The sequence below is a fragment of the Eschrichtius robustus genome, chromosome 9, assembly GCF_028021215.1.
Source record: "Eschrichtius robustus isolate mEscRob2 chromosome 9, mEscRob2.pri, whole genome shotgun sequence".
NCBI classification, from domain to species: domain Eukaryota; kingdom Metazoa; phylum Chordata; class Mammalia; order Artiodactyla; family Eschrichtiidae; genus Eschrichtius; species Eschrichtius robustus.
The window spans coordinates 36,898,159-36,925,688 of NC_090832.1; the positions used below are offsets into that span (position 1 = coordinate 36,898,159).

Genomic DNA, 27,530 nt, shown 5'->3' on the forward strand with positions numbered 1-27,530 from the left:
TTTCCAAGAATTAGAGTGTCTTTTGAGACTGTGAAGAGACATGAAGTTCACTTTACCAGGTAAATTGCCATTTCACGAGGAAAAGTCACATGCTTCTTTGTTCTCATGTGGATGGTATTGGCAATTGAATGCTATTTTCAAAATACACTGGCATATACCCAATATGTGTAAAAATGCAAAATAAAAAATAATTGAATTATCACCCTTTTTAATACGCTTTCAGCATATTTATTTACATGGAATGTACAGGTGGCAATAAACAATTTACACTTACTCCAAAATAGTGCCTTGTCACATACTGACAAGCAATCTCTTCAATCAGTAAGCTTACTAAGAACCTGTTTTATGCCTATCACTGTACAACTTATCTAAAACCTATGCATATAAAGAGGACTCAACACACTCTGAGAAAACTTCGATTTTTGATAAGGAAATAAAATCTACAAAAGTAAAACAATCAGAAAAAAAGGATATGATAGAAAGTAATGCCAAATAAAATTTGTTATGCACAGAGAAGTACCAGTGGAAAGAAAAGGGCCAGGTCACATAGGCCAGTGTTCTTAGGGAAGGTGTTTGAAGTGGGACAACTCCAAAAACCACCATTCCGGTTATAGTTCAACAGTGCTACCCAATGAACAGTCATGTCTGTAAACCAGAAAGAGTTTTATCCTTAATGAAAATGTTCTCTATCAGAGCATGCGCAAGAGGACTGGAATTCTACCCTACCCTCGGATGCGTAAGGCAAAAATGGAGAGGCGCATGTAGTGCTTTGGTTGGTACGGCACAAAATGTGGGAAATATTCAAACGTGGGTTCAGGAAGAAGCATAGTGAAAAGTGCTAAGGGGCAGGAAATCTGCTCAACACAAAATTAAACCAGCATCGGGAAGTACTGTGACCTCTTCTTTGAAAAAAATTATGCGTACGATATTCAATTCTAATTTTCCAAGAGATTGGGTTAAGAAACCAACTCTATGGTTTAAGTATGTTTTCTTTTAAAGGTTTATTAAGTTGTTTGATATAAAAGTTCTTGCAGAATTCAAAAGAAAATGGGCTCTTTGGCCATTTGGCCACACTGGATTGTTGTACTCAATTAAGCACTCCCGCCTTGTAAGAGAATTACACGTGCAAACCCTCTGCTATGCCACTTTGTGGTGCTTTGCACTAGTACACAGAGTATTCTTCTCTACCCAGTTGGCCATGTGGCTTGTTTTAACCAACAGACTGAGGACTAACAGTGTACCCGTTTCAACTTAAGGCTCTAAGAGGCCTGGCAAGTTTCTGTTCTCCACCAGAAAAGTACGCCTCAGGTAGTGGCTTTCCCTTCTTCAGCACGGGTCCCAGAATGAAGATGTGTGGAACAGACCTGAACTCCTACCTCAGCTTTGGAGTCCAGCCCAGCCCTGCTGGACCCACCCAACAGTAGCCAAACCACAGTCAACCTGCAGATTCATGAATGTGAAATAAATATTTGTGGTTCTAAGCCACTAAGATTTGGAGGCTGTTATGCAGTATTATTACAACAAAAAACCCAACACATCTTTAGAAATATCCTAATCCACAAATTACTTTGTGAATTTTTACCAGGAAGATCAAAACCACACAGTACATGTTACTATCTATAGGCATAATTCTACCGAGGCCTGGAATACCAAAGCCCAGAGACAGAAGCAACCAATTAACAAAAACAGCCAAGAAAGCATCCCTTCCTTCCAGTTGTCATTTACCTCATAACCAATGTGCATGGCTATGGAAGTTTAGCTATAAGGAGGCATCACTTGACACCAAGCGTGACTTATGTACATCTTGGTACATTCACCTACAGACTTTGATATTATTTATTGTTATGGTTGAACTGTGTCACATCACCCCCCCCCCCAAAAATGTTGAAGTTGTATCCACTGTAACCCAGGATGTGACCTTATTTGGAAACAGAGTCACTGCAGATGTAATCAGTTAAGAGGAGGTCATACTGGAGTATGGTGGGCCTCTAATCCAATATGACTGGTGTCCTTATAAGAAGATGGCCATGTGAAGATCAAGACACACAGGAAGAACTCCACGTGAAGACAGAAGCACAGATTAGAGTTAGGCAGCTACAAGCCAAGGAATGCCAAGGACAGACAGCAAATCACAAGAAGACAAAAGCAAGAAAGGATTATTTTACAGGTTTCAGAGACATCGTGGCCCTGTCGACACCTTGATTTTAGACTTCTACCCTCCAGAATTATAGACAATGAATTCCTGTTGTTTTAGGCTACTCAGTTTTTGGTAATTGTCAGAGCAGCTCTAGGAAACATTCACTTATCTTAAATCTTATACACTATCACTGTTCCAAAAGGATACTACCTCAAAAATATTATTACTTCCCCATCATGTCTATTCTGCCACTTTCTCATATAATTTAAAGGAAATGTGGGCATATGATTGAGAGCATCGGTAAATATTATTTTGAATATCAGAGCAGAAAGCTCACATAGTTAACATCTGTACCCAGGAGACAATTCAAGCACAGCTTATTGAGTAGATGGACTAAGAACTGACCTGATTATCAGGGAAAATTCTTAACATAAAATGAGTTTTGAAATCTTCTGAGAATGTAGCATCACCATTGTGGCATGCCACTCTTACCACACTTTAGCAATTTTAATCTAACAAACTCATACTGCTACATTTCTCACACACACTTATGCTATCTTGTACCATTTTCTAATTAATGGCTCCTCATGCCCACATTCCTTTCAATCAGACTGTAAGCTCTCAAAAGTAGCGTCTCATGTTCTACATGTATGAGCAAGTGTGCATGTGCACACATGCACGCACCCACGGTGACATACATTACAACTTCTAGTTCAGGTTAGACATAGGATTTATGTTTAATAAGTTGACTTTTTATTTGTTATGGCTAAATACATAACAGAAACTGACTTTGGTTATAGAACAATAAGGTCTTACCTTTTATTTAGATCAGTGGTCTCCATTTTCTAAAGTTATATTCCACGTCAATAAAAGCATCCGAGCATAAAATCCTAATACGTATATTTTTCACATAAAAAATGTCTTCTGCACTAATACATGCGTTATAAAACACATAACAAAATAGAAGTCATGAAAAGATGATACAGACATTCTAACAATTTCTTCCCATACCCTCAAGGGGCTCATGAACCCCACTGGAGAACCACTGGTCCAAACTATGAGACCAGACACATGAAAATATTTCCTAGGATTTGGTCCTTTCTAGGAAACACAAGACCTATGAGAATCTAAAATATTTACAAACTTTAAACACATTCTCTGGCAAACTCCTGAAACTCTCTTGATCAAACAAGCAATATTTTACAGCTGATGATAGTTATCCTTGCAACTAGGATTAGTCTGTATATTACTGGACCCTAACTGTAAATGCATTTAGTAACTGTGATGTTCTTTGCAATTGAGTCCTTTAGTTTTTAGACTTTAGGAATGAAAATCTATTATCAAAATTTCAGGCAAATATCTGTAAGACTGAGAGAACCAAATGATATAACATTCTGATCTTGAAAATAAAAGAATGAGAAAGATGGGCAAAGAGGAAGATGGAACAGAAAACTCATAAACCATCTCCTAAGAATGTTATCAACACAGCAACATCCAGTCTTCTTGTGTTCCATGTGCATGCATGTGGACAACCATGTGCTAGAAACCTGAAGGGCATAGAGTAATACAATACAAAACCCCTACAAGCTAACTGTAAGAACAACTAAGTCATAAAGCAAGCCTATATTTAATTTGCAGTACAAGATGCTACCAGAAAACTACTAGAGCTAATCAATGAATTTGGTAAAGTAGCAGGATAAAAAAATTAATGCACAGAAATCTCTTGCATTCCTATACACTAATGATGAAAAATCTGAAAGAGAAATTAAGGAAAGACTCCCATTTACCATTGCAACAAAAAGAATAAAATACCTAGGAATAAACCTACCTAAGGAGACAGAAGACCTGTATGCAGAAAACTATAAGACACTGATGAAAGAAATTAAAGATGATACAAACAGATGGAGAGATATACCATGTTCTTGGATTGGAAGAATCAATATTGTGAAAATGACTATACTAGCCAAAGCAAACTACAGATTCAATGCAACCCCTATCAAACTACCAATGGCATTTTTCACAGAACTAGAACAAAAAATTTCACAATTTGTATGGAAACACAAAAGACCCCGAATAGCCAAAGCAATCCTGAGAAAGAAAAATGGAGCTGGAGGAATCGGGCTCCCTGACTTCAGACTATACTACAAAGCTACAGTAATCAAGACAGTATGGTACTGGCACAAAAACAGAAATATAGATCAATGGAATAGGATAGAAAGCCCAGAGATAAACCCACACACATAATGGTCACCTTATCTTTGATAAAGGAGGCAAGAATATATGATGGAGAAAAGACAGCCTCTTCAATAAGTGGTGCTGAGAAAACTGGACAGCTACATATAAAAGAATGAAATTAGAACACTTCCTAACACCATACACAAAAATAAACTGAAAATGGATTAAAGACCTAAATGTAAGGCAAGACACTATAAAACTCTATAGGCAGAACACCCTATGACATAAATCACAGCAAGATCCTTTTTGATCCACCTCCTAGAGAAATGGAAATAAAAACAAAAATAAACAAATGAGACCTAATGAAACTTAAATCTTTTGCACAGCAAAGGAAACCATAAACAAGATGAAAAGACAACCCTCAGAATGGGAGAAAATATTTGCAAAAGAAGCAACTGACAAAGGGTTAATCTCCAAAATATATAAGCAGCTCATGCAGCTCTATATCAAAAAAACAAACAACCCAATCCAAAAATGGGCAGAAGACCTAAATAGATATTTCTCCAAAGAAGATATACAGATGGCCAACAAACATATGAAAGGATGCTCAACATCACTAATCATTAGAGAAATGAAAATCAAAACTACAATGAGGTATCACCTCACACTGGTCAGAATGGCCATCATCAAAAAAACTACAAACAATAAATGCTGGAGAGGGTGTGGAGAAAAGGGAACCCTCTTGCACTGTTGGTGGGAATGTAAATTGATACAGCCACTATGGAGAACAGTATGGAGGTTCCTTAAAAAACTGAAAATAGAACGACCCAGCAATCCCACTACCGGGCATATACCCTGAGAAAACCATAATTCAAAAAGAGTCATGTGGCACAATGTTCATTGCAGCTCTATTTACAATAGCCAGGACACGGAAGCAACCTAAGTGTCCACTGACAGATGAATGGATAAAGATGTGGCACATATATACAATGGAATATTACTCAGCCATAAAAAGAAACAAAATTGAGTATTTGTAGTGAGGTGGATGGACCTAGAGACTGTCATACAGAGTGAGGTAAGTCAGAAAGAGAAAAACAAACCACCGTATGCTAACACATATATATGGAATCTAAAAAAAAAAAAAAAAAGGTTCTGAATAACCTAGGGGCAGGACAGGAATAAAGATGCAGATGTAGAAAATGGACTTTAGAACACGGGGAGGGGGAAGGGTAAGCTGGGATGAAGAGAGTGGCATGGACATATATACACTGCCAAATGTAAAACAGATAGCTAGTGGGAAGCAGCCACATAGCACAGGGAGATCAGCTCGGTGCTTTGTGTCCACCTAGAGAGGTGGGATAGGGAGGGTAGGAGGGAGATGCAAGAGGGAGGAAATATGGGGATATATGTATATGTATAGCTGATTCACTTTGTTATAAAGCAGAAACTAACACACCATTGTAAAGCAATTATACTCCAGTAAAGATGTAAAAAAAAATTTGCAGTACAAATAGTTAAGTGCCAAAATAAACTGAAATTAGGGGTAGAGCAGATGTTTTGGAAAGTGTTGATGGAATTAAGTATCAACCTGGTGCAGAATATTGGCTGTAAAAGGAAGAAATGTGTAAGGAAATTCAGACAGAGCGGGCAGCCAAAAGCCTGAAGGCAGGAATTACCCCATGTGCGTGAGGGGTACTGAGGACCCTTCTGACCCTACTAAAGTGCTGAGTTTATGCAGGTGAGGAGTGGGAGATACGGCTGAGTGCCTGCAATGTGGAGAGGATACAGTATCATTATCACCTAAGCAGCGTTCTCTGGCTTAAATTTCCAAGAGAAAGCCACCACCATGAAAATCTCATAAATCATTTCACTTACTCTACTTATTCTTGAGGAACTAGCCTTGGGGCTGATCTATACATAAAACAAGCAAGCAAGCTAAATGCAAGAAAATACCAAGCAGATGGCGTGTGGGTGAAGATGTGGAGGAAGTGAAATATTAGCAGCTTTGAAAAGAGGAAGAGAGAGTAAAATATGTCAAAATGAATATGCATCTGATACAGAGAAGTCAAGAATATAAGAATCCTATGATATATTAATTTTAATTATTTCTAACAATTATCATTGCAATATATACAGATAACAAATAAAATGTGAAAATAGAAATTGCCTATGATCCCAGCAATGGAGACAAAAGTCTCAATATTTTGTCACTTTCCTGTCTTTTCTTCCGTGAAGCTGCATTTTAAAATCAAATTAGGGTCTTTTTGTACATACTGTTTGGTATACCATGAAAAAAGACTCCATTGTTGGATTTGTCTCCAATTTTTTACAATATCAACCTTGCTAATAGCTAATACTTATATAGTTGCTTACTCTGCGACAGAATTCCAAGTGCTTTACATATGTTAACTTATCTAATTCTCAATACAATGTGAGAGGTGGATACTATTATTATCTTCATTTCACAGATGAGAAAATCAAGGAGAAATTAACTTGCCTAAGTTCACCTAGCTGACAAACGGTGGAAAAGGACTCCAAGCCAGGCAACAGGCTCCAGCATCCCTGCTCTTAACCCATCTACCATACCACCTGCCTCCCAGAGACAATGTGCTCACCACTGAAATTAAGCCTCATCTCTGATTTTTTTAGGATGTACTCAGAACAGAATCACGGGTGCCAAGGGATTCTATGAGTTGAACTGCTCTCCATCAAAGGCATAATACCCCCATATAACCTCTTACCATCTGTGAAAAGGGAAAATGACCCAACTTCAACTTGCCAGCATTGTTATGGACTTTTACAATCTAATTATAGTCTGCATTTCTTTGATGCAATGAAGTTGAATATTTTTTCATGTTTTGGCCATTTGTAGTTCCTGTTTTGTGAATTTTCTATTCCTGCCATATAGATTGTTTGTGTCCCCCATCCCCACCCCAAATTCATACGTTGAAAACCTAATGCTCTAGGTGATGGTATGAGGTAGGAGCTTCAGGAGGTGATTAAAGCATGAGGGATCTACCCTCATGGGATTAGCGCCCTCATGGGATTAGTACGCTCATAAAGGAAGCCCAGAGAGATCCCTAGCCCCTTCTACTAGATGAGGATACAATAAGAAGTCCATGACACCCTGAAAGAGGGTTCTCACTAGAACCTGGCCATGCTGGCACCCTGATCTTGGACTTCCAGCCTCCAGAAACGTGAGCAGTAAATTTCTGCTGCTCCTAAGCCATCCAGTCTATGGAATTTTGTTCTAGCAGCACAAATGGACTAAAACGATTCCTTCCTAGAATGTTTTTCAAAGAGTTAAAGTGTGTTAAGTTGAAATTATTTTAGAAGATATCAGAGGGTTGCGAACGAGCTGTTTCAGTGGGAGCCTAGAGACCGGCAAGTATTACACCTTGGGGGAATCACCAGGAACCAGGGCTGAGGACTCAGCTGTAAATACCTGGGACCATAAGGACTGAGCAAGCCCTCCCAACAGACGAATAGCCTAAAATTGTGCTTTACAGCATACAGCAGGGGCTGTACCTATTGGATGGCTGGAACAGTCAGTACTGCTACTCAAGACGCACTCAATTCCTCATATCAACATGTCTGGGTAAACAAATCAGTAAATCTGATGTTTGCTTAGTGAGGTCAGAATTACAGAAGGAAAATGAAACATTTCAAGGGATCTCACACCTATGGAGCAGTCTTACAGATTTTCCCTATGCTACACGGCTAGTTTGGTTAGTGATCAGAATCATCCACTAGCCAGAGGATTCCACAGGAACGGTGCTGAAAAAATGCTATTAAATTCTTACTGGCTAAATCCTCTGTTAATCAGTCAACAGCAATTTACCTCGTGTCAGGCACTTTGTAATAAAATCAAGCACAGAGGACGCCCTCTGATTACTCAGCCTGGAAAGAGAAATACCATATTCACATACTTAGGAGTCACTTCGTAGGATGGGCTACTGTCTCCAGATGGTTCATGTCATCCATCAGGGTTGGTGGTTAATACTTCCGATGTTTAAGAGTAACACCACATTCGGAGGGTTTCACTCCTTTATGTACCAACTACAGAGGCAAACCCAGAGGCAGAGGCAAAAATAACAAACACTCTCTTAGGTGAGGGCCATAATAAATATGAACTTTTTTTTTTTTTAAATGAGTGTTAACACAACGTTTCGAGAGAATTAGTAAAATAAGGCAGGGATGCTAAAGAAAATGATACAGACACGTATTCTACGGAGGATGGGGGGGAGCGGAGTAGAGGAGGGACAAATAGTTACATAAAAGCTTCAACCTTGGGCTTTTTTTTTTTTTTGACCAATCATAGCATGTTATCCAAAATCATAATTAATTTTTACTAGAAGGGCAATTTTGCTATTCATGAGAAATGCCTGTTGCCAGTATGGAAGCCTACTTGGGATACTACATTACATGTGGAAGGCTCCATGAGTTTCTAGAATCTCAACCAAGAATGGCCCCTAGAGATGACACCACAACTGAGTGTGGCTTGCTAATGAAAATAGGAGGACCAAGTGTTCCATGCAGAGGAAACAGCGTGGAGAAGAAAAATCATATGCAGCGCATGTGCAGGAAGTGACAAACAGTTTTATGGTACCAACATAGAGATTCTGAACTTGGGGTCCATAAACAAGGACATGTAGGCAAAATGGTGTGTTTAGTGTGTGATGAGACCATGAACTTTCATCAGATTTTTTTAAAGGGTCTGCGATTGGGGATGGGGAGGTAAGTTAAGAACAACTGTGAGTCAAATGCATGACAGGGAGGGGCAGGGGGCAAGAGATGAATTCCTCAGGGCCCAGGAGACCAGGCTAAGTAAGATTCATGGAGGACTCCTTCCTGCGCAGGATGGGAATCCTTTAGAAGGCTGAAAAGGGAAGTTTAGAAGGAAGACTGGCTGAAATGTAGGGGAAAGTAAAGTGCAGGCAACAGTCCAAAGCATCTGAGGAGCCATAAAGAACAGTGGGAATGGAGAGAAGGCAATTAGAGAAATGATTAGGTGATCAAAGGAGCAGGCTGAATGTTCACATTTGCTTGTATGTGCACAAAATGTCACTGGAGGATTCTCAATTAACTGATAACTCCGGTTGCCAGTGGACAGGGGAAGCATGTAACTAGGAAAGAGGATGAGAGGGAATCCTTTCAATGTTTACCCATTTGTACCTTTTGAATCACATGAAGGTATTGCCTACTACAAAAATAAAACTTTTTTTTAAAAAAGACTTTTAAATCTTTAAAAAGATTTAAAAAGAATCATTACCGGAATGATATGCCTCTGTGTAAAACGTTGCCCACATCTCTCTCCAAATCCCCTCCTCAATGTTTCAAGTTGCACTTTTGAATTCAGATTATTTTTACCTCAAAAGCTCCTGGACTGCACCGATCACTATCCCTTGAGAAGGGCCAGTCTCTCTGTGGACCGGGGTGATAAATGTATGAAAATGAAGTTGACACCATACAGATGTAAATAACTATTTACGTGGTTAAATTCAACCAACTTAACAGGTAGTTGTCAAAATACCAGAATGAAGAAAGTCTGATCAATTAACTCAGGGAGCTCAGTCTTTTAAATTTTATGGTGAATAAAAGAGGCTCTAGGAAGAATCTCTATGATTTATTAAAACAAAGATGAATCAAATAAATTACTGATGTGAAAGAGGTCAGATGTGAGGTCCAGTGTGGTGAGTGTTAAGCTAATTTAGGCTAGCCCTTTGGCTAAAAATGACTTTTTTTTTTTTAATTCAATAGAATGAATCTCCTGGTCAATCCAGAACTGACTTAAACTGAATGGTTTTACCAATCTTAAATTAGTCAATAGTAGACATAAATTTAATAGTTAAAAAAAAGTGGATCTTAGTTTTGCAAAACTATGTAACATTGTTTTCCAAAACATTTCCATTGTTTTCTATATAAGCGTAAATATACTAAACTTGCAATACTTGTTCAAAGCATATTTAATGGAACCTATTAAACTTGTTAATCAAAACATACTGTATCCATAGATTAATTCTGCACGTTTCCATTTATTGGTTTCATGTTTTATATTTTTCCTTGTTCTACAAAAGATGTGAGTCAGCTTAATAAATTCAATAAAATGGGAAAATATACTTAGATTAAAAATATCAGAAGAAAAACAAAACAAGGTAGAACAGAAATTCAAAACCAAAGGGAAAGTTAGAACATCAATAATAGGCCATAGGTTTTTACAGGGTTATTAAAATTAAGTTGTAAATTTGACTCTGTGTTTCCTAGTTGCCAAATCAGAAAGGGAAATATAATCGACTATCTAATTCTATTTTTGCATGATGAAAAATGGACGCTCCACAATTGTTCAGGGGAAGTAAAGCTTTTCTTTGGCATTTAGAGTTGAATGGAATTTCTTGCAAGAGTCTTCAAGCAGGAGCTGTAGAAGGAACTATTATCTTAATAACCACATCTCTTAAGTAACATAACAGTAGGTTTCTTGTGACTGTCTTTATTAATAGAATGCTTCAGTGTGAGCACAATTTGGGGGGAGGGGTGCAAAGGATGCAAAACAAGGTAACCAAAGTATACAGTTTCTGAAGATCTGGCTAGACTCCTGGCATAACACCTAGAATTGGAGGGGCATGGGTGGACATTATGGCCTTTGTTCAGCCAACTCTCTATAAACATTCTTTCAATTAAGCTTCTGGTCAAATTTATGAGCAGACAATTCATTGTCTCTGGCATTCTTTACCATTTTTAAAGGGAGATTAGTATACAACAAGTATTCTTCATCCACTAGTTCCCTGTATTTGAAATTCAAGGTTATACAAATTTTCTTTTCTATACTTTTTCTGCAACCATAACAATTTTGGTTCTAACATATGTGAAATTGAGTGGATCTTACTGGATGTAAACAACAACAACAAAAATCATGGGCTGGGACAAAAAACGGTGGGATGAAAAAGGGACAGTAAGGGACATTTAGCGAGGAAGGGATAGGGGGTTTGGTAATAAAACCTTAGGAAAGATATAGAAAAGTAAGATAGAGTAAATCTAGGTCTTAGGATTTCATTCCAGTGGTGCATGTGGAGTCAGGGTACTGGGGGGCTCACTTGTCAGGACCCAGGTAGTGAGTCATTCAATTGCAGGGGCGCTGTGCATTTGGATGCAGGACACACACAGAAAAATGCCTCTTCCATTCTGACATTAGGAACTGATTTCAAGGTCAAGAGTGCTAGCACAGTCAAGCGCTCAACTTCTCTTTGTCAAATGAACAAATAAGTGTTTATTATCTGCAACAAAGTAAAGAGAGTTTACTATAACCGTAGGGGAGGGCTCTTTTGAGAAGTTTAAAGTGAGCAAGGAAGAACAATATAAATTAACTGCTCAATATCCTTGACTACAAATATAAGATGTGTAAAATGTAATTATCTTTATTTCATGGGAGAATTTTTGCTCTGTTTGAATAAATCATAACATATTTTTCATAAGCTCCCTCCCACTGCTGGTTCCCCCAATCTCACTACCTTTTACATAAAAGTGTTATTTCCTCACCATCTAGGAAGAGCCCAAGTAGGCTGGAGAAGCAATAGTAATAAACTAGGGCTTAACATAGTTTTGTGAAAATAAGTCTTTTGGGAATACGTAGTAAGGATGGTGAAGAGGTATTAAAATGACAAAAGAGAAAGAAAGAAAATAAGTGACTGGACCACTCCCAGATAATTCTGGGAGTTAAACAAAGTGACTGAAAAAAGGTTAATACTGACTCAGAAAACTTACGTAACAGGAAAATAAAAACAAAACAGGAAATATTGTATCACAGTGCAAAAATAAAGCAAGTGAAATGTGATGCAGTTATCCTTGATTATTTCAAGATAACATAAGATTTAAAAGCAGAGAGGCACCAAACCTTCCAAACCTGCAATGTCACAACCACCCTGGGTGTCAAACTTGACAACCGATATGTTTATATACTGAGGAAAACCATGCAGTTGAAAATGTGTATCTATACCATGTATTTTGAATCATTTAGGAATCACAGACACTTCTAAATGCTTTATTTCCACTTTTACCTGTAATAAATACATTATAATTAGGTCAGCCACAACAACTCAACTCTAAAATGAGTTAATATGTCACTTATTAACCAAATCATTGTTACCTCTGGAGTAACCTAGAATTTCCTTTAAACATGAATTGTACTTTTTAATTGTGTTTTAGAGTTTAATTAAAATAAGTTTGATTACCAATTAGAAAAAAAAATTGCAAGCTTAGAAATGAAATTAACTTATATTAAGAGTTGGGGAGAATCACCTTATTTAATAACACATTAAAGAAGGAAAACATATGGTCCTAAAAATGTCAGAATTCAACTTAAATGCTGGGATAACCGAATTTGACTATTTATACAAAGAAGTAATTTTTAAAATCCAGTTAAACTTCAACGGCCACAGGACAAACACATTTTAATCCTAAACTGTCTTTAGATGAAGCTTGAAACACAGTTCATTCAACAAATAACTAATGAGCGCCCACTATTCATCAGACTAGGGGATTACAGGACTGAACAAGACGAAGACTCTGTCCTCCTGGAGTTTACACCGGTTCATTTTCCAAAGCTCTAAACCTTAATACGTTAATAAAATTGGCGCTTACAATGATCCACTTTCCAAAACTCTAAACCTTATTGCTTAATACGAAATTTAAAAATGATGGCCTGTGAAGAGATAATCTTGCCAAAAGCTCTGATGTATGAACTTTACACTTGATAGAGGAGAAAGAATTTATAACCAGCTTATCAGAAATACAGACCTTATTAACATCTAGTTGAAAGCTAGGCTGCGCCCAAGGCTGCCTCTGCTGGCCGACTCCGTGCATCCTTCCAGCAGATTCTCAACTCCCTACACCTGTATCAAACTTGCCACGCTCTTCACGAAAGCCGAAGGCTCCCAAGTAGGCAGCACGAGAATTCCTCAGCCTCATCCATCTCTTCAATATTTGACTCCTAGAGGAGCCTTCTCTAACTGGCCCTAAAATGTTGACTGTAAGGGTTGGAGACATCAATTTTATATATCAGCCAGCCAACTCTGAAATACACAAAAATCCACAGCGACTTCTCTATGCTGCTGAAATAACGCTGTGCGTGGCTACATATTGAGAGAAAACAGGAAGAACGCATCTGTTCATCAAGCCGAAAAAATACGGTGACATATTTCCACCTGAGCTGCTGAAAATTCAACGGTATTTCCCCCTTCACCCCCCAGGAATCCACACAGCAACCCATCCTCCCCGCCCCTGCCCGAAGAGCGCACCCCACCGGGCCCTGGGTGTGGGCGGGGAAGGGTCAAGCTCTCCTTCGCCACAGCTGGGCCTCCCGGGCTCAAGAAGAGGCTGTCAGGTTAACAGGGGGCTGCGCCCAACGCCATTAGGACACCTCCGAGGGCTGCACCGAGCTCCAGCGGGAGGCAAGTTTGGCGGGTCCTGGCCCCGGCCCCCCGCCCCTACCCAGCGGCAGCATCAGGCAGCGGGCGGCTGCGAGGGCTAGTCCCCGCCTCACCTACTTACCTACAGGGCGGGGGCGCCAGCTCTTCGGGTCCGGGAGAAAGGCAGCCGGCGCACGCATTTCTGGGAGCGGTGGCCTCTGCCGCTCGGCGCCTGGGAGCGCATCCTCCAGGGTGGGTGGGAGGAGGGGTCGGGGGAGGACCTTGCGGTGACGCGGTGCTGGGGCAGGAGGGAGGAGCGCCCAGGAGCGCGCCCCGGGGGACCGGCGTCCGGTGCTACTGGACGCGGCCGCCGCCGGGACTCAGGCCTTTCCCCAGGCGCGGTGCCTAGCCAACCCTGCAGATGCACCCGCGGTCAGGACATCGGCCAGGACAGGCTGCCGGGCCCGGCCGGAGGCGGGGAGCTGCGGGTGGCGCGACGCGGGGCAGACGCCCACCTCTAGCTCCGCCCGGCCCGCGCCACGCTCTGCGCCCCTCCGCTGCGGCGGGGGCCGGGGAGCTCGGCGGCTCCGCTCGGCCGCTCGGGCTGCAGCTGCGGCATCCTCCCTGCCCCGGCGACCTCCGAGCCGGCGGTCTGGGCAGCCGCGCCACCCCCTGGCGGCTGCAGCCTCCGCTGCCCCGGCGCAGGCCCAGCCCGAGCCCGAGCCCGGCGGCTCCGCCCCGGAGAGCTGCGCGCGAGGCCTCCGCAGGCCTCAGCCCTTTGTGACGCTTCCGGGGAGCGAGCTCGTTGCGACTCCGGCGGCCGGACGCCCGGCGGCTAAGCCTGGGAGGGTCTTCTTACCTCTCCCCGGGCTGCATCTCCTACAGCTGGCTCGCTGTGGCCACCACTGTTCGTGGGAATAAGGCTCTGAGAGCAGAGCTGGAGTTAAAAGAGTGTCTCCCCGAGCTTTAAAGCCTGGAGTTTCCTTCCAGTTCGGAGACCACTGGTCACAATAAATTCATCCTTCTGTCCTTTCCGGCGTTGTGCTTCTCAAAGGGGCCCACCATCTCCTCCCCCCTCCCGCTCCCATCCTAGGCACAGCATCCCGGATGCTGCCAAGTTGCTATCATTACAGCAATAGGGACGTAGCAATGGAGCCCTCCAGGACGACTCTTGGCAAAGACCCGAGAGAGCCTGGGTTGGGAAGATTTGCATCAGCTGCTGGGCAGTGCCTGTGAACTTCCCATCCCCATCTGGGAGCTGTTCCTCCTACGGTCCCATGACCAGCACTGCAAGATGACTAGGAGGATTTGGCCGTGAGGTTTTACCCTTACGCACAGAAAAAAACTTCATGGTGGAGCCTGCAGCTGGTGCGATAACATTGGTGTGTCAGAGGCCAGACACAGGCACACTAGATAGCGGCCTCCTCTGGCTTGTTGATGCCGCTTAAGCTGTAACAGCCTCTCGTGGAAGACTGAGCGAAGCATTTAACAGTGATGGCTTTGGGATTTCAGTTGCAAGTGGTCATGCTATATTATCTTGCAAAATATGGAATAATCGCCCATGATATACTGAGCATGTATAAAATTGGACCTCAGGTTTACATCTTTTTGGTTTGAATGTGAAGAACTGGGTATTTTACTCTTTTTTCTTTAGGCATTCATTATGCTATCTGCAAATTATTTCCAAGGGAAAATTAGGCTTCTAAGGTGTAAAGAGCTGATTTCATTGAATCAGAAGAGCATGGTTTGGGATCACCAGAGAAAGTGAGCTGCTCTCACACTTCTTTGATGATTTTGAAATCTAAGATGAATTTTTTAAGAACAGGCAAAGAAGAGACATGTTCCATAGCAGTACAAACTGTGATAAAATTGCTAAGACTTCTTGAGATGAGTTCTTTTAAGTAAAGTGGACATCCAGTGGGGAGCAGGGTAGGAGCTGCATTGTGTATGGATCAGGAAACACAGGGCACATGACTTGGTTACTTCCAGAGACTCTGATTTGATCTAGAGCCCCAGTTTATTTTCAAAAGTACCTATTATTATTCATCATATCTAGCCCCATATTCAGAACGAATTGACTACAGGAATCTATATGTATATATGTGATGAATAAGTGACAAAACAAAGTCACTTAAAGAGAATTTGGCAGTTGCTGAGTCTCACATTTGTAAAGAGGTCTGCTTTAGACTGTAGTTTCTGCATGAAATATCCGTTGAGTTGCAATTCTTGACTGTTTCCATCCTTTCACCACCAAGAGTTCCCTTTTGTTTTTCTCTCTATGGACCCCAGATTTTGGCAAGAAAATAATTAAGCAGTGATCTTTTTTTATTAGGCAAAGATATAACTATGTGTTTTAAAAGTAGTAACCATCAATTATAAATGGCTTGTCAGCCTTTCAAAAACATTGCTTATAATTTAAGGATCCTCTTTACCGTCTTCATGAACTGCTCTAGGACTGCAGGCTGTATCATATGCTTATTATAACATTTTATTACAATGAAAGTCACGGTAGAATAAAGGTTTCTGCTCTACAGTTTAAAGAGGGAGAAAATTCCCCCTTACTGATTGTTCATTTATTCTTTTTCATTAACTCAGCATTTATTGATTTGCCTAAGCCTTGTCTTTATAGAGAAATCCAAAGAAATAAAACCATTTCCTTATCCTCTAGATCTGTGCTGTCCAATACAGTACCCTCTAGCCACATGTGGCCATTTAAATTTAAACTAAATTAAATTTAAAATGTAGTTTTTCATTTCACTAGCCACATTTCAAGTGCTAAAGAGCCACACGTGGCTAGAGACTACTTATTGGACAGCACGGAATAGAACATTTCCGTTATTGCAAGAAATTCTTCTGGATAGCACTGCTCTAACTAGAAGGTGAAATTTTAATTGGGAGAATAAGATATAGTATATAAAGTTATTTGGGAAATCTTAGTACACTACAGATCAAACCTCATTAGAAAGTGTACTTCTTAAGAACAGGGTAGTCTCTAAGAGTTCGGGCTCTGGCTTCAGACTGCGGCTCCATCACATGCTGACCTTGGGTAAATTACTTAACCTCTGTATCTGTAAAAGGGGGGTGATAATAGTACCAAATTTCAGGGTGGATATAGGGATTAAATGAGATAATCTGTGAATGATGCTTAGGCTAAAGTCTAGAACGTGACCTTCAAGAAAAGTTAGGTATTTTTATAGCAATATACATTATTATAATACAGGTTTTCTTTTTAAAAAATTGTATCCTTAGCACCCCTCACTGTACTTAGCTAATAGAAAGTGCTTGGTAAATGCTGAGTTGATGAAAAATTATAATGCTACAATGATTTTATGGATATGAGGGCCTCTATTAAAAATGAAAACTGATCTTTCTATTTCTGTTGAAGGGTAGAGGCCATTTTAGGGCAATTTAGGCAGAATTGTCATCTCACTTTTTCTGGGGTAAAGAACCCTGTATGATGAGACTTTGAGGGTAGACAGAGAGAAGCAGAAAGGCCTTCAGCTCTTAAAGGAAGAAAAGAGAGTCACTTGCCCTCCTTTTTTTTTGCTCCTCAGGGCAGGAATTGGATAGTGGGAGACAACTGGATCCCTGAGTTCAGGCATCAGGTGTTCACCCAAGGGACTTCCTGGAGGAGGTGGGTAGGAATTCCACATCTTTGGGAACATCACCAAACAACAGCAACCATTATTGCAAATGTGTTCTGTATTTTTCTTACATATCTATCCAAGAATAGTTTTGTAATGAAGTATGGCTAGTATGTCTGTTTCTAACCACAGCACTGGTAACCTCTCATGAAACTGGAGTTCCAGAAACACTGGCAAATACTGCTGCAACACCTTGTCAAAATGAAAGCTCCCTGGTAAGTAATGAGCTCACAACTACAGAAAGAATTGAAACTGCTTTGGGAGTTTTCTCTGTGAAGATGTTGAAGAGGAGATTTTTATACCGGTTGGTGAGTTTAATCTACCAGCACCAAGAAAGTTCATTCTCTAGTGGTTAAACCCATCCTGCTTTTCCTAGCACAAAGAGGAACACACCTCCTTGCACACACCTGACGTAGGCTAGTTGAGACGCAGGAGTTCCATGGGAGGGAAACACTGATGACATCTTGGAGGTCTGTGGGGAGCCATCTTGCACCTAAAGAGGCAGAATAGAGTTCACTGTTTAATAGTGTTGAAGGCAGTAGCTCATTTTCACAACTGGGGTCATTGGTCCAGAACATCTTAGATACCATCTTGAGTTTTGAGAAGAATGTAAATAGGTTCTTTTGTGGATAGGCCTAGGTTCAGTGCTTCTCTCGGCTTGTTATGAAGAAGAGGTAGAAATCTTGTCTAAACAGGAGGTAGAAATCTCCTTGTCATTTGAAAAGAGAAAGAGCCTGCCAGAGTGTATTGAGAAAGAAATACTGACATATATAGGAACGGATTGCTGTCTGGGTGCCTGTTAGTAGGTTGAACTTATGGCTGCTTATTTCGAATAAGCCCCCCCAAAATTTGTCCTTTTCTTTTATTCACAGTTAATTAAAAAGTATCTACCCTTGGACAGTTTCTGCTGCCTTATTTCTGCTAAAAATAGTCTATTCAATAGCTTGAGAATTCTTTTTTTTTTTAAATAATTTCTGAAAAACTTATTTAAATAATCTAGTGCTAAGATACAGTGCTAAGATATAATTTAAAATTTTGAAATGAATCCCTAAACTCAAAGTGATGTTAAGTGGTGATTGTTTATTGGACTTAATTTGAGTGAAAGAAAATTACAGTGCAATAAGCTGAAAAGGGAGTTTTTCGAAGGAAATAGAGATTCACCAAAAGTTGCAAAAAATGTACAGGGAAGTCCCAGGTTTTCCCCCAGTTATCCCCCAAAGATAACATCTTGCATAACTACAGTAAACATCAAAACCAGAAAATGACATTGGTATGATCTTTAGAGCTCATTGAGATTTCACTAGCTTTACACATGTTCTTGCCTGTGTGTGTGTGTGTGTGTGTGTGTGTGTGATTTCTGTGCAATTTTTTATCATCGGTATAGATTCTTCTACCACCACCACAATAAGCTACAGCAGCAGTCCCCAACCTTTTTGGCGGCAGGGACCGGTTTCATGGAAGACAGTTTTTCCACGGACCGGGTGGGAGTGGGGGAGGGGATGGTTCAGTGGTAATGTGAGCGATGGGGGGCAATGGTTAGGTGCCTGCAGCTCACCTCCTGCTGTGCGGCCCGGTTCCTAGCAGGGGGGTTGGGGACCCCCGAGCTACAGGACTGCTGTATCACTCCTACAAAGGTACCACACCTACCCTTTTACAGTCACCTCCATCCTCCTCCCCACCCCATCTAATTCCTGTCAATCACTAATATGTTCTCATCTCTATCATTTAAAAAATTCTAAATAAATGGAATCATACAGTGTATAACCTTTTGGATTGGCTTTTTAAAAAAATTCAGCATAATTCCCTTGGAATCTATCCAAGTTGTTATATGTATCAATAGTTTGTTCTTTTTTTTGATAAATATTCCATGGTATGGGTGTACCACAGTTTAACCATTCACCCACTAAAGGATGTTTCCGTTGTTTCCAGTTTTAGGCTATTATGAATAAAGCTACTATAAACACTCATGTGCAGATTTTATGTGAACATAAATTTTCATTTTTCTGGTATAAATGCCTAAGGGTACAATTGATGGGTGCATAATTAGTTTTATAAGAAACTGCCAAACTATTTTCCAGAGTGGCTGTACATTTTACATTCCTATCAGCAAAGTATGTGCGATAACTAACATGTTTTTAATGTATTAAATGAACTTATTAAATTGAAATATAGTCAAACGTTTCTTTTACTATCCACTACTCTACTAACTGTAATTGCTTGTTTACTTGAACCCTGCCAGACTAAACTTCAAGATCAGGCATCCTGTGCCTAACATAGTGACTTACATATAATAGACAGTCAATAAACATTTGTTCAGCAAATGAACAAATTAATGAACAGAAGAAGAATAGCTGAGTGAGGTTGAAATCAAATTGAAAAATTAAATTGCCCATAAATTATAACTAGAACTGAATTTGAATTGGATGCCATGATTTTTCTTCCAATATATAACATTTTCAAGTCAGAAGTTGGCAGTCCATAAGGTAAGTCATTTGTGGGTCAGTTAATAAAAACTAAATGCCAATTATGTGGCACCAAGGTTATTTGTTGTAGTACTTTGGTAACAGCAAAAAATTGAAAATAATCTAAATGACCAATGATATAAAACTACTTTAATAAAATCTCTATACAGTGGAATATCATGCAGTTATCAGAAATAATGAAAAAACTCTTTATGTAAAGAATGGACATGCTTCAAAAGAAATTAATTTCAAAAAAGGTTACAGAAGAGTATGTAGAGTAATGCCCCTTCTCATGTAAAATTTTACACAAGGAAATTAAAAGAGAAAAGATACATGCATAAAGATGTTAATTCTCCATAAATCAGTTTATAAAGTAGAGGGTGTGCCTGCACCATCTTATGCTAGAAAGTAAAGAAATGCTCAAAAATTTATAGGGACATGTCAAAAGAATACAGGAGCCAGCTTAAAGGGACTCCTTCTGGCCATATTTGGAACAATTTAAGTATTAGTAATGACAGCAGTAGATTATAACACATTGACTAAAACCACAAAAATAAAAAAAGAATATGAGTCCAAACTGATATTTTAAAATTAAATAAAGAATAAAAAGAGGGAGGACAGAAAGGAAAGTTCTTTACATGTGAATGATAAAATAACACCGTTTTGCAGTCAACATAGTAGTAATTGATTCAGGCAAGCATCATCGGTGGATGCTAAAACCATTGGGTGAAACTTTGCGGAGGAACAGAAAATTCATACATTTTCAAAGTATTACTTCCATGGGTGATATTTGCCTTTTTTTTTTTTTTTTTGGTATTTGTTAATTACAAGTGTAAAGGGTAACTTTACAATGGAGGAATATGGCAGACACCTTCACCGAATGATCAGACTTACTGTGTTTGTTTCCTATTGGTGCTGTAAAAAAATCACCACAAACTTAGTGGCTTACAACAGCACAAATTTATTATCTTACGGTTCTGTAGTCCAGAATTCTGACGTGGGTCAGAATCTAGGTGTTGGCAGAGCTGCTTTCTTTCTGGAGGCGCTGAAGAGAACATTTTCCTTGCCTTTTTCAGTTTCTAGAGGCCCCTTGCATTCCTTAGCTCATGGTCCCCTTCCTCCATCTTCAAAGCCAGTTAAAGGCTGGTAGAGTCTTCCTGGGATCACATCACTGGGACTCCAACTCTCCAGTCTCCCTCCTTGACTGAAAAGGACCCGTGTGATGAGTTCTGGCCCACCCAGATAATCCAGGATAATCTCTTTCTCAAAATCCTTAATTTAGACACATCTGCAAAATTCCTACTGCCACGTGAAGTAATATTCATATATTCTGGAGATTAGGACAGGTACAATCTCTGTGGGAGCCATTATTCTGCCTACCACATTTACCATTAGAGATAACACAATACATCAGCATTATTCGAATTATGATATAATGCACTGAGAAGGACATATCACTTAAGGTAGTTTACCTGACAAAAGAAATATTTGTCTAAATTGAGGGACTTTCTGAAGCAAATGTCCTCCACTATCCAATGCTGTAAAAAAAAAAAAAAAAAAAAAATTGGGTAATTGTTTCAGATTAAAGGAAGGAGACTACAGAAACTTGGCAATTAAATGCAGTGTATAATCCTTGAATGGATCCTGGATAAAACTGAAAAAGTATAAAAGGTGTTAGGACAATTGAAAAATTTGACTATGAACTGTATCATAAATAATATTGTATTAAATTTAAATTTCCTAAGTGTGATAATTGTATTGCTTGTTCTTAGGAAATATATGGTATAGTTTTTCGAAGTAAAGTATCATGGTGTCTGCAACTAACCTCAAATGGTTCAGAAAAAAGATCAAGAGAAAGCAAATATGGCAAAATATTGACAACTGGTGAATCTAGATTAGTACTATAAAATAGAAATATAATGCAAGCCATATATATATATATATCAATAATTTTAAATATTCTAGTAGCTAGGTTAAAAACAAAAAAAGAAAGTAAAATTAATTTTAATATTTTAACTCATATTCAATTAGCATTTAAAATTTACTCAATGTAAAAATTATTAATGAGATATTTTACATTCTTTTTTTTCCATACTAAGGCTTAAAAATCCAGTATGCATGCAACACTTATAGAACACCTAAACTCTTACTAGCCACATTTCAGTGCACAGAAGTCACACGGTGGATGCTGGTACTACTAAATTAGCACAGGTCTAGATGAAGGGTGTATGTGTGTTCATTGTTCTATACTTGGAGTTTTCTGTAGGTTTGGAATGTTTCAAGATAAAAAGTTGGGGAAAAAGGAAATAGATATTTCTAGGAAATAAAAAAAATAAAATTTAAAATAGCATAGACAATTTCTAGGAGGATACAGAAGAAAACTGGTCAACTCTGGGAAGAAGAAATGAAGAGTGATAAAAGAGTGATGGTTCTCGCTGTACCCTTTCGTACCTCTTGTACAAGACTGTGACTAAACCTATTAGAACAAATTTAACTTATTCTGAAAGTAATATCTACTTTATCTTTTAATTCAAAACCAGATGCTCTTTCATGCTAAGCTCTGAAAACCCCCAGTTGAGAGGTAAAAGCTCCACCTACTGCACTCGATTTCCTAAAAATTCCTTGATATAGGAAAGGGGTGTGGGTCCCATCTAAAATATAGTAATTGTTTAGAAATTTCTTCTGGTGATGTTTCCATCTTTACTTATTAGTCTTAATAAGTCATTTTAATCTTCCTGTTTGCATATTATTAAATAATTTTAGATAAGTTTTATCAGTAATCTAAACTCCATTTCTGAGTTGCTGAAAACAAGAAAAAAAATTCTAGCTCAGGCTCACCTAAATTCTAGGTGATGGACGAAGGCTGTAATTCACAATGGCGCCGGAGGTTGTGCGCAAGTTCATTACAAATTTATATCTGCTTTACTTAAGCCTCCTTCCATCTTGCGGCGGAGCGGGGTCTCTAGGGTTACATTTGTCCAACTGTAACGGTTGGCGCTTTCAAAGCTGAGTTACATCCTATCGTCTTCTGCTCGTATTTCATGAGGGCTTCCGAACTGAGGCTGGGCTGGAAGGTTTCTTGACTCCTTTGGTAATTGCATCATTTCCTGGCCGTTTCTCATACATAATGCGGAGAAGGGAAGCACTTGCCCAGATAATAACAGTTTGAAAAACAGGAGGATAATGGAAACAGTGCGTTTTAACGGTTTACGCCGATCCGGGTGCAGATGCCCTGGTTCTTCACTAAGCAAATTACCCACAGCCCTCCCCGCTTCGTTAATCTGACTCTCAAATAAGTAAATTAAGTAGTCGCGTCCTAAAGGCCACGAGGCCCTTCATCACCCGCACTTACAGAGCATCTGCTCTGTGTCAAGCTCTACACCGGGAAACGCTCTCCGCCCGTGGCAATCTTACCGTTAGATTTAGTAAAATGTTTAGTGGGATTTAACATCTGCGTGAGAGGGAAAGACAGAAAGACATACACAGAGAAAGAGGTTAGATTTAGAAAGAGCAGCTACATGATTGAGAAAATGATAAAGCAAATTGCAAGGTTCTGGACAGTACTTTAACATTGTCTAGGTATAGATATTTACATGTTACATAATTAGGATGAAATCCCAGGACGTCTTTTCCAGCACGGCAGTCGGAAGAGGATTCGATTTGGAGGATCCAGCCTTTCCCCTTAGGAGCCGCCGCGGAGATCGCCCGAGAGCGCAGAACGTTTGCCGGGTTTAGGCAAGTGAAGAAATTCTTCATTTCTTCTTCCTAGAGTTAACCAGTGTCAACAGTTTCTCCCGTATCCTCCTAGAAATTGTCTGTGCTATTTTAATTTTATTTTTTATTTCCTAGAAGTATCTATTTCTTTTTTCCTCAACTTTTTATCTTGAAACATTGCAAACCTACAGAAACCCAAAACAGGAACGAAGTGGGCGGGGCTTAGAGGCAACAATCTTTTTTTCTATTGGCCAGGTTTACGTGGCGATTATCTAAAGACACAAATACACCGAGAGAAAGGAGCTACCAAGTTCCCTGGTGGTCTAGTGGTTAGGATTCGGCGCTCTCACCGCCGCGGCCCGGGTTCGATTCCCGGTCAGGGAAACCAGTTTTCTTGCTTGCAAATGAGTTATGATGGTTGTTACCGATTTTTTTCTATTATAAAAATTCAATTAGCTTTAAATATTATTGAACCTAAGATTTAAAATACGCCATACCTTTTTACAGATATTTGCAATCAAATAAACAACAAAATGATCCCTGATTCTAAAGTACTCTAAATACAACTAAGTCACTTATAAATTTGCATTTTCCAGCTTTGAAAATAATTTGGATGTGTATACAAGCATTAATTTATTGAGCCTTTGTTAATCTGGAGCTTCGTTTGACTAATAAGAGGAGGAAAATAATTTTAGGAGGGATTATACCTATTTTGCATCGTGCTGAGAGTCAAGTTTCATATATTCAGATTATGTGCTTTGTAGATTGCGTATGTTGGAGCTGTTCTTATCCGGTTCTTCTTTATGAATCTAAGATCTTTTCTGAGATATGTTGTTGGTTAATTATCAAGTAGCTGCTTTATATTTTCTGTTACGCACTGTAGTAATTACTTTACCTGTTGTATTTTAACTTTTCTCAAAGACCTTCACGCAAATATGGCAAATTTCTTGCATCCAGTGTGTCGATTCCCTGTAGGTTAATCATATAGGTCTTTCAAAAATAGTTAAGTATCATTTGGAATTCTTACATTCAGGGCAAAGAAGGACTCTGGGAATTCCCCAAAAGAGAATATGGAAATGTTGGAGTCAAAAAGAAGATAAAATGGTGCTATATAGACATTACATTTTTTTTAATCCTGAAATTTCAAAATCATTCTAACCTTGCTAACTTTTAAGCTACTGGGTTTTTTTGACCATTTCATTTTAAGCCTGAAATTTCACAAAAGCATAGAAATAAACTAAGAGCTTAATTACAGCTCCTGTGGCTTTGTCTTACTTTCCTTTTAGCTGTGCTGAGACTGGTTTGGAAGAGGAAAAGGAAGAGTATTTATTAATGGTCCAGGGGGTAGGAAAAAGCAGAAGTATTTAAGGAGTCTTTCACTGAGGAATTAAGACAGAAATATATTTGTTATTATTATTGCCATTAACAAAAACAAAGGCACCATTCCTTGACTATTTGCTATGTGGTAAGTACTTCAAATAATTGAAATATGTAATGAGGGAAGGGAGAAAGAAGTGGATATGAGAATGAAAATAGGACTGGAAAACTGGTTCCCAAAATAACCTAGAGGCTAGCAGGATCTGGAAAGCCTGAGAAAGTGGGAATGGGCATTTAATCTTAGGGGATCCAGGGTGACCAAGGTCTGGGCATCCAGGTTGGTTGTACCAGGCTGGCTATAGAAGGGCACCTGTGCTAGGGAACAGTGCAGGTCCAGGTAAGACAGGTGAGTGCAGCCAGATTATGGAGGACCTTAAGACAATCTATGGAGTTACAAAGGGAATGCAAGAAGCCTTGGTATTTAACAGGATAGAAAAGCTTAAGAGTAATAGGGAAGAATCAGTAATGACACTGTGAGTTGTGTTCTGTGTGGTTAGTAAAGTTGGAGTGGCACGAAAAGTGGTAGGGAGGTTGAGGTGGGGAAACAGACTTGGGACAGAAGTTAAGTTCAGTTGGATCCCAGCTGTGGCAGCACAGGTAAATGGTGGTTGGAAATACTGGATGGAACTTAGGAAGGTAGGGATTTTGGAGCTATTAGCTTAGAAGTTTGAGAAGATACGAGCTCTCTAAAAGAGAATCTAGAAAAAGGACAGAAGACCAAGGAATAAACCAAGGTGAGAATATATTGTAGGAGAATGGGAAGAAGTAGAATAACTATAAAGAAAACAGCAAAGGAGCAGTAAGAGAGTTTATAACCAGATCAGAGAAATTCAAGAAGGAAGTAGCAGTGAAGAGAATAGGATATTGTAAAAAGGTCAAGGAGAAGATGAAGGAGACTAAGTAAAGATGGGTGGTGAGACACGGCTGTTGGGTTCAGAATAGACCAGTGGAAGCCAGACCACAGTAAGCAACTCTGTCTAGGAGGCCATAGCTTTAAACATGACTCCACGTGCTGAGGGTCTGGACTAGTGTGAGAAAGAGACAGCAAACCTATCAATAACTAGATATTGCAGAAGAGCAAATATGGAGATGAAAAAGAGGTCTTAGGAAGGCAAAGAAAACACTCTTGTTCAGGAGCCAGAGACTGTGAAATAATCCTGTCTGCCAATATCAGCTGAGTTACCTTGGGAAAGTGACTCAGCTTCTCTGAGCCTCTGGATCTTTTTCTGTACCATGGAGATGCTACTGGCTCCCATGCATGCTTCACAGAGTTATTGTCACTCATTGATTCATTCATTCATTCATTCACTGATTTAGCAAACACTTCTGTAATTCTTACTCCATGCCAGTCACTGTTGTAGGCACAGGTAAGAAAGGGCAGTAAGACTGTTTATCACAGTTGAGTAGGAATCAAAGGGGAAAATGATTAAGGTTTTGATTATGGCCTATTAATTTGGAAAGGGTGTTGATTCAGAGAGAGGCACAGCAGGAAGTCAAGTTGCACTTAGGTTTGGACTAAAGAGAGGGCATCCAAGTGAAGCTGTCCTATACATGGGTTGACATTTTTGACTAATGATGATAGATTCTGAGGAGATTCATCTTTGAATTGAGAATTGAACCCTCAAGAATGGAAATGCATGCCAAGAGATTGAGTACAGCAAAATGAAGAGCGGAGGTTTGCAGGCCTGACTGGCTAGAGGAGGACAAAGGAGGAAAGTCTGAAGGAGCAGAGTCAGGATAAGTCAAGGTCAAAGAAGTCAAAGAAGAGTCTGGAGACTGCAGGGTAGTCATTAATAGTAGTAGCATATTTCTCTTGTTTGATTTATTTTTTAATGGAGTTTTATTTTGTTATGGTTAGAATAATTTTGTGTTTTATCTATTCTACTTTTTTTATGTATATATACCACTATTTATTTATTTATTTATTATTTTTTTAATGTAATTTTTTTTTTTTTTTTTGGCCACGCTGCACAGCTTGGGGGATATTAGTTCCCTGACTGGGGATTGAACCCCGGCCACCACAGTGAAAGCCCTGAGTCCTAACCACTGAACAGCCAGGGAATTCCCTCTACTGTTATTTTTAGTCAGTTTTTCCACATGACATTGTCATTTAGACGCAGAAATATATCATATAACCTACACATAGTATGAAATTACTGTTTCATAGAGCCAGAATATTGTGTTCCATTTCTGTGCTTTCGAAGAGTGGGGAAATGCTGAAGAACTGTCTGCAGAAATACTCGACATATGAAGAGGCTCCTTAAGGGTAAAGGAATAGAAGTTATTTAACCTGCACAAAATATAGCAGGGGTTATTTGCTGTATACCAAAAATATATTTCTGGACATGTCAAATTACTTTATTTAAATAAATAATCATCATTCATCCAGGGTTGGGCTACTACAGTGGACCTTGATTGGGCTGACAAATACTAGAATTATAAAGGATGTCTGAGAGTAACTAAGGTAGGAAGGAAGGGAAGGACTTTCAACAGCATCTAGTACAGTGCTTGACATATGGTTGGTGCTAAATCAATGAATTAAATAATCAATTAAACCAAGAAGTGGATTGCTAGGACTTCACTTGAAAGCTAACCCTCATAATACTATTTTTTATGAATC

General features: G+C 39.4%; 1 protein-coding gene, 1 long non-coding RNA gene and 1 other non-coding gene across 5 annotated transcripts in view; 1 reads left to right on the plus strand and 2 right to left on the minus strand.

Annotated features, from left to right (window-relative positions):
• The window catches only part of NCOA7 (nuclear receptor coactivator 7), a 144,989-nt gene extending 130,113 nt beyond the window's left edge, over nucleotides 1-14,876 (minus strand). For 2 of the 3 annotated variants that reach the window (XM_068551102.1, XM_068551100.1), the window contains exon 1: nucleotides 13,856-14,360. The gene's annotated coding sequence lies outside the window, so the exon portion shown is untranslated. Of the gene's footprint in view, nucleotides 1-13,855; nucleotides 14,361-14,572 lie in introns of those variants that run through there. The other variant, XM_068551101.1, reaches the window with a different exon arrangement.
• A 1,705-nt stretch (nucleotides 14,877-16,581) lies between these two features.
• On the minus strand, nucleotides 16,582-23,064 carry LOC137769413 (uncharacterized). Its single transcript, XR_011074969.1, has 3 exons — nucleotides 22,658-23,064; nucleotides 21,292-21,357; nucleotides 16,582-17,850 (listed from the first exon to the last, which is right to left on the minus strand). It is a non-coding gene; the product is annotated as an uncharacterized lncRNA (long non-coding RNA).
• Nucleotides 23,065-23,845: 781 nt separating this feature from the next.
• TRNAE-CUC (transfer RNA glutamic acid (anticodon CUC)) lies at nucleotides 23,846-23,917 on the plus strand. Its single transcript has one exon. It is a non-coding gene; the product is annotated as a tRNA-Glu (tRNA).
• Nucleotides 23,918-27,530: the final 3,613 nt, after the last annotated feature.